We start from the raw sequence: 8,419 nt of genomic DNA on the forward strand, positions 1-8,419 counted from the left end.
CACCAGAGACTACAAGCACGTCTTCGAACGGCTCCAGCTACAGGCACGTCTCTGACGGCTCCCGCTATATCACTGCAAGTGAGCGGTTCCGAGCGTTCAGTTCACCAATACATTCTGCTTTATTTCATCCCTTCGGTGCCGCAGTCAAGCGGCGTGGGCAGCCGGCGCCCAACATTTTCAAAGGAAATACCGAATAATTGCAATCAGCAGAGGCTGGGGTAAGCACAATACGAGACTGTCAAAATAGCGTTCCATGCTTAAATGTCATTGTGCTGTGCACGGAATTGTGCTAATTAAAATCACCCGTAAAAAGCCTTTTCTAAAATACGGAATAAGTATTGGGAGCAGATATTATAAAGTGGACAAAACAAAGGTGAACTGTTTATATTCACACCACGGATGGACTTTAAAATCCATAAAATCATCTTATGAGCCTATACGTCTAATTAACCCACATGTGGAGCTCCCAGCAAGGAGCCTTTTTTTAATTACAAGTGCTATATTACCATCTGAAGCACAGGTGGTTATATCGTTTTAGGGGATTTTGTTAATATGTCCATCATTTGCTGCTACTAATAAGTATTGATGCTTGCTATACTATATATGCTGTGTTATCAAATTACAGGATACCAGGTTTTATTTTTGTGATTATCATATATATATATTTTTAATAAATTGTATAATACTTTCAATGACAGCGCTTCTTTGTTTTTTACCATTGTCCATGATTTTTTGAGGTTCAGCACCTCAAATTGAGAAGCTGCAGTCAATGTAAAGTATAGTTGTCTCATAGCCAATTTTACTAGCGCTCACTTGTTTTATTTTTTCTTGTGTATTTAAGGCTCTATCCCGTTTGTCTAAGAAGGTGGCGGTTCCGTCCCCTGACAAGGCAGCTCTCAAGGATCCGGCGGATCGCAAGGTGGAGACGTCTCTGAAGTCCATTTTCGCTAATACGGGTGCATTGCTCAGGCCTGCTGTGGCGTCGGTATGGGTGAGTAGTGCTATTGCTAAATGGGCTGAGAATTTAGCTGCTGATATGGATACCCTTGATAAAGATAATGTTCTTTTGACTCTTGGTTATATCAAGGACGCTGCAGATTACCTGAAGGATGCGGCGATGGATGTTGGTCTCTTGGGATCAAGAGCCAATGCCATGGCGATCTCGGCCAGGAGGGCGCTGTGGATCCATCAATGGAATGCTGATGCCGACTCCAAGAGAGCTATCGAAGCTCTCCCCTTCAAAGGTAGTGTCTTGTTTGGTGACGGCTTGGCTGACCTGGTGTCTACCGCGACGGCAGGTAAGTCATCTTTTTTTCTTTATGTTCCCACGCAACAGAAAAAGGCACCACATCAGCAGATGCAGTCCTTTCGTCCAAATAAATACAGGCGTGGAAAAGGTTCGTCCTTCCTCGCTTCAAAGGGGTAGAAAGTCGCCTGCAGTATCAGGCGCCCAGGACCAAAAGTCCTCCCCTGCCTCTACCAAGTCCACCGCATGACGCTGGGGCTTCCCTGGGGGAGTCCGGACTGGTGGGGGGCCGTCTGCGGATCTTCAGTCAGGTCTGGGTTCAATCAGGCCTGGACCCTTGGGTCCTGGATATAGTATCTCAGGGATACAAGCTGGAGTTTCAGGAGATGCCCCCTCACCGGTTTTTCATTTCGGCCTTACCAGTGTCTCTTCCGGACAGGGAGATGGTGAAGGCAGCAATACAAACGTTGTGTCTACAGAGGGTCATTGTTCCCGTTGCCCCGTCCCAATGGGGGGAGGGGTTTTACTCAAGCCTCTTTGTTGTACCGAAACCGGACGGTTCGGTCAGACCGATTCTGAACCTAAAATCCCTCAATCCATACTTAAAAGTTTTCAGGTTCAAGATGGAATCTCTTCGAGCTGTGATTTCCAGCCTAGTAGGGGGGGGGGGATTTTATGGCGTCAGTCGACATAAAGGATGCCTACTTACACGTCCCGATATATCCTCCGCATCAAGCCTTCCTCAGGTTTGCGATACAGGATTCTCATTACCAATTTCAGACATTGCCGTTTGGGCTTTCCACGGCCCCAAGGATTTTCACCAAAGTCATGGCAGAAGTGATGGTTCTCCTTCGCAAGCAAGGGGTTACAATTATCCCGTACTTGGACGATCTCCTGATAAAGGCGAGGTCCAAGGAACGGTTGTTGAGAAATGTGGATTTGTCTCTGTCGGTTCTGCGACAACACGGTTGGGTGCTAAATTTGCCAAAGTCTCAGTTGATTCCGACCACTCGGCTGCCCTTTCTGGGCATGATTCTTGACACGGAGTTACGGAGAGTGTTTCTTCCGGAAGACAAAGCTCCTGAACTGCAGACGATGGTCAGGGAGCTTCTGAGGCCGACAAGTGTGTTGATTCATCAATGTACTCGGGTTCTGGTGAAAATGGTTGCGGCGTACGAAGCCATTCCGTTTGGCAGGTTTCATGCCCGGGTGTTTCAGTGGGATCTGCTGAGCAAATGGTCCGGGTCTCACCTGCACATGCACCGGAAGATAAGTCTATCTTCCAGGGCCAGGATTTCTCTCCTGTGGTGGCTACAGAATTCTCACCTCCTCGGAGGGCGCCAGTTCGGAATCCACGACTGGGTTCTACTGACAACAGATGCAAGTCTCCGAGGCTGGGGCGCAGTCACCCAAGGAAGAACTTTCCAGGGGAAATGGTCGCTCCAGGAATCGTGTCTTCACATAAATGTTCTCGAGTTAAGAGCCATTTACAACGGCCTGCTACAAGCAAAGAGCCTTCTTCAGGGTCGACCTGTCCTGATACAGTCAGACAACATAACAGCGGTGGCGCATATAAACTGTCAAGGCGGAACAAGGAGCAGGGCGGCTATGGCGGAGGCCACAAGAATCCTTCGCTGGGCGGAACAGCACGTGAGAGCGCTCTGTCAGCAGTCTTCCTTCTGGGAGTGGACAACTGGGAAGCAGACTTCCTCAGCAGAGCCCACTCTCTATCCGGGAGAGTGGGCTCTTCACCAAGAGGTATTTGCAGAAGTGACGAAGCGTTGGGGAATTCCGCTGATCGACATGATGGCGTCTCGCCTCAACAAGAAGCTTCCGCGATATTGTTCCAGGTCAAGGGACCCCCAAGCCAGTGCAGTAGACGCCCTGGTGACTCCGTGGGTATTTCAGTCAGTGTATGTGTTCCCTCCGCATCCTCTCATTCCAAAGGTGCTGGGAATCATTCGACGAGCAAGAGTTCAGGCGATCCTTGTCGTTCCAGATTGGCCAAGAAGGGCCTGGTATCCGGATCTTCAGGAATTACTTGTGGAAGATCCTTGGCCGCTTCCTCTAAGAGAGGACCTGTTATTGCAGGGACCATGCGTGTTTCCGGACTTAATGCGGCTGCGTTTGACGGCATGGAAGTTGAGCGCCAAATCTTAGCTCGAAAAAGGTATTCCAAGGAAGGTCATTCCCACTCTCCTTAAGGCTAGGAAGCAGGTTACGGCGAAACATTATCACCGTATTTGGAGAAAGTATGTTTCGTGGTGTGAGACCAAAGCGGCTCCTGCGGAGGAATTTCACTTGGGTCGGTTTCTCAATTTTTTGCAGGCTGGCGTCGATGCAGGCCTGAAATTGGGTTCCATCAAAGTGCAGATTTCGGCTTTATCTATTTTCTTTCAAAAGGAATTGGCTGTCCTTCCAGAGGTTCAGACTTTTGTGAAGGGAGTGATGCATATCCATCCTCCGTTTGTGCCCCCTGTGGTGCCATGGGATCTTGAAGTGGTCTTGCAATTTCTTATGTCTTCCTGGTTTGAACCTTTGCGTAAGGTTGAGTTAAAGTTTCTCACTTGGAAGGTAGTCATGCTGTTGGCTCTGGCGTCTGCCAGGCGAGTGTCAGAGTTGGCGACCTTATCGCATAAAAGTCCGTACTTGATCTTCCATTCGGATAGAGCGGAATTGAGGACTCGTCAACAATTTTTACCGAAGGTGGTGTCTTCGTTTCACATTAATCAACCTATTGTGGTACCTGTGGCTACGGATGCTGTGGCAGTTCCAAAGTCTCTTGATGATGTGAGAGCTTTGAAGATTTACGTCGCCAGAACGGCTGTTGCCAGGAAAACAGAGGCGCTGTTTGTCGTGTATGCTTCCAACAAGATTGGTCATCCTGCTTCTAAGCAGACTATTGCACGCTGGATTTGTAGTACGATTCAGCAAGCTCATTCTTCGGCTGGGCTACCGGTGCCGAAGTCAGTGAATGCCCATTCTACCAGGAAAGTGGGCTCCTCTTGGGCGGCTGCCCGAGGGGTCTCGGCACTTCAGCTTTGCCGAGCAGCTACGTGGTCGGGTTCAAACACCTTTGCTAAGTTTTACAAGTTTGATACCCTGGCTGAGGAGGACCTCATGTTAGCTCAATCGGTGCTGCAGAGTCATCCGCACGCTCCCGCCTGTACTGGAGCTTTGGTATAGACCCCATGGTCCTTTTGGAGTCCCCAGCATTCTCTAGGACGTAAGAGAAAATAGGATTTTAGTACCTACCGGTAAATCCTTTTCTCCTAGTCCATAGAGGATGCTGGGCGCCCATCCCAGTGCGGACTGTTACTTAGTGTTTTCTTGCTGGTTAAATTCGTTTACACACGGGTTGTGTATTTGTTGTTTTCAGCTTGTTGCTGTTGTTAATTCATACTGTTATCTGGTTTACTGTTACTCCGGTTGTACGGTATGTTTGTGGTGTGGGCTGGTATGTTTCTCTCCCTTAGTTTAGACAAAAATCCTTTCCTCGAAATGTCCGTCTCTCCTGGGCACAGTTCCTATAACTGAGGTCGGGAGGAGCCAGTTCACACCCAGTCAAAGTCTTTTCAGTGTGCCCAAGCTCCTGCGGATCCCGTCTATACCCCATGGTCCTTTTTGGAGTCCCCAGCATCCTCTACGGACTAGGAGAAAAGGATTTACCGGTAGGTACTAAAATCCTATTTCCAGACTGGATTACTGTAATCTCCTCCTAACTGGCCTCCCTAACAATTATTTCTCCACTCCAATCTATCCTCAATGCTGCAGCCTGGCTCATCTTCCTCACCAAACGCACTACGTCCACCTCCCCTCTCCTACAAGACCTTCACTGGCTTCCCTTCCCTTTCAGAATCCAATTCAAACTTCTCACACTCACAAAGCACTCACCCACTCCTCTCCCATTTACATCTCTGAGCTTATCTCCCTTTTCTCTGCCACCCGTCCTCTTCGCTCTGCTAATGCACGTTGACTCTCCTGTCTTCTGATTACTTCCTCCCACTCCTATCTCCAAGATTTCTCTGACGTCCTAGTGGATGCTGGGAACTCCGTAAGGACCATGGGGAATAGACGGGCTCCGCAGGAGACTGGGCACTCTAAAAGAAAGATTAGGTACTATCTGGTGTGCACTGGCTCCTCCCTCTATGCCCCTCCTCCAGACCTCAGTTAGATTTCTGTGCCCGGCCGAGCTGGATGCACACTAGGGGCTCTCCTGAGCTCCTAGAAAGAAAGTGTATGTTAGGTTTTTTATTTTACAGTGAGACCTGCTGGCAACAGGCTCACTGCAACGAGGGACTAAGGGGAGAAGAAGCGAACCTACCTGCTTGCAGCTAGCTTGGGCTTCTTAGGCTACTGGACACCATTAGCTCCAGAGGGATCGACCGCAGGACCCGTCCTTGGTGTTCGTTCCCGGAGCTGCGCCGCCGTCCCCCTTACAGAGCCAGAAGCATGAAGATGGTCCGGAAAACTGGGGGGGGCGCCCTGAGCAGCAATAAAAACACCTTGGCTGGCAAAATAATCACAATATATAGCCCCAGAGACTATATATGTGATAATTACCCCTGCCAGAATCCATAAAAAAGCGGGAGAAAAGTCAGCGAAAAAGGGGCGGAGCTATCTCCCTCGGCACACTGGCGCCATTTTCTCTTCACAGTGTAGCTGGAAGACAGCTCCCCAGGCTCTCCCCTGTAGTTTTCAGGCTCAAAGGGTTAAAAAGAGAGGGGGGGCACTAAATTTAGGCGCAATATTGTTTATACAAGCAGCTATTGGGGAAAATTCACTCAGTGATAGTGTTTATCCCTACATTATATAGCGCTCTGGTGTGTGCTGGCATACTCTCTCTCTGTCTCCCCAAAGGGCTGTGTGGGGTCCTGTCCTCAGTCAGAGCATTCCCTGTGTGTGTGTGGTGTGTCGGTACGGCTGTGTCGACATGTTTGATGAGGAGGCTTATGTGGAGGCGGAGCAGATGCCGATAAATGGGATGTCGCCCCCTGTGGGCCGACACCAGAGTGGATGGATAGGTGGTAGGTATTAACAGACAGTGTCAACTCCTTACATAAAAGGCTGGATGACGTAACAGCTATGGGACAGCCGGCTTCTCAGCCCGCGCCAGCCCAGGCGTCTCAAAGGCCATCAGGGGCTCAAAAACGCCCGCTCCCTCAGATGGCAGACACAGATGTCGACACGGAGTCTGACTCCAGTGTCGACGAGGTTGAGACATATACACAATCCACTAGGAACATCCGTTACATGATCCCGGCAATAAAAAATGTGTTACACATTTCTGACATTAACCCAAGTACCACTAAAAAAGGGTTTTATGTTTGGGGAGAAAAAGCAGGCAGTGTTTTGTTCCCCCATCCAATGAGTGAATGAAGTGTGAAAAAGCGTGGGTTCCCCCGATAAGAAACTGATAATTTCTAAAAAGTTACTGATGGCGTACCTTTTCCCGCCAGAGGATAAGTTACGCTGTGAGATATCCCCTAGGGTGGATAAGGCGCTCACACGTTTGTCAAAAAAGGTGGCACTGCCGTCTTAGGATACGGCCACTTTGAAGGTACCTGCTGATAAAAAGCAGGAGGCTATCCTGAAGTCTGTATTTACACACTCAGGTACTAGACTGAGACCTGCAGATAGAGCTGCAGCGTGGTCTGTAACCCTGTCAAACAGGGATACTATTTTGCGAACATAAGACGTCGTCTTATATATGAGGGATGCACAGAGGGATATTTTGCCGGCTGGCATCCAGAATTAATGCAATGTCCATTCTGTCAGGAGGGTATTAGAGACCCGACACTGGACAGGTGATGCTGACTTTAAAAGGCACATAGAGCCTTATAAGGGTGAGGAATTGTTTGGGGATGGTCTCTGGGACCTCGTATCCACAGCAACAGCTGGGAAGAAAAAATGTTACCTCAGGTTTCCTCACAGCCTAAGAAAGCACTGTATTATCAGGTACAGTCCTTTCGGCTTCAGAAAAGCAAGCGGGTCAAAGGCGCTTCCTTTCTGCACAGAGACGAGGGAAGAGGGAAAAAGCTGCACCAGTCAGCCAGTTCCCAGAATCAAAATTCTTCCCCCGCTTCCTCTGAGTCCACCGCAAGACGCGGGGGCTCCACAGGCGTAGCCAGGTACGATGGGGGGCCGCCTCAAAAATGTCAGCGATCAGTGGGCTCGCTCACAGGTGGATCCCTGAATCCTTCAAGTAGTATCTCAGGGGTACAGGCTGGAATTCGAGGCGTCTCCCCCCCGCCGTTTCCTCAAATCTGCCTTGCCGACAACTCCCTCAGGCAGGGAGGCTGTGCTAGAGGCAATTCACAAGCTGTATTCCCAGCAGGTGATAGTCAAGGTGCCCCTACTTCAACAAGGACGGGGTTACTATTCCACACTGTTTGTGGTACCGAAACCGGACGGTTCGGTGAGACCCATTTTAAATTTGAAGTCCTTGAACACATACATAAAAAAATTCAAGTTCAAGATGGAATCGCTCAGGGCGGTTATTGCAAGCCTGGAGGAGGGGGATTACATTTACCATCCTCACCAGGAGTACCTCAGATTTGTGGTACAGGATTGCCATTACCAATTCCAAACACTGCCGTTTGGACTGTCCACGGCATCGAGGGTCTTTACCAAGGTAATGGCAGAAATGATGATACTCTTTCGAAAAAAGGGAGTTTTTAATTATCCCGTACTTGGACGATCTCCTTATAAAGGCGAGGTCCATGGAGCAGTTGTTGGTCGGAGTAGCACTATCTCGGGAAGTGCTACAACAGCACAGATGGATTCTATACATTCCAAAGTCACAGCTGGTTCCTACCACACGCCTGCTGTTCCTGGGGATGGTTCTGGACACATAACAGAAAAAAGTGTTTCTCCCGCAGGAGAAAGCCAAGGAGCTGTCATCTCTAGTCAGAGACCTCCTGAAACCAAAACAGGTATCGGTGTATCACTGCACACGAGTCCTGGGAAAAATGGTAGCTTCTTACGAAGCAAAATTCCATTCGGCAGGTTCCATGCAAGAACCTTTCAGTGGGACCTCTTGGACAAGTGGTCGGAATCGCATCTTCAGATGCATCGGCTGATAACCCTGTCTCCAAGGACCAGGGTATCTCTACTGTGGTGGCTGCAGAGTGCTCATCTTCAAGAGGGCCGCAGATTCGGCATACAGGACTG

This window comes from Pseudophryne corroboree, chromosome 3 (genome assembly GCF_028390025.1).
Source record: "Pseudophryne corroboree isolate aPseCor3 chromosome 3, aPseCor3.hap2, whole genome shotgun sequence".
Taxonomy (NCBI): Eukaryota; Metazoa; Chordata; class Amphibia; order Anura; family Myobatrachidae; genus Pseudophryne; species Pseudophryne corroboree.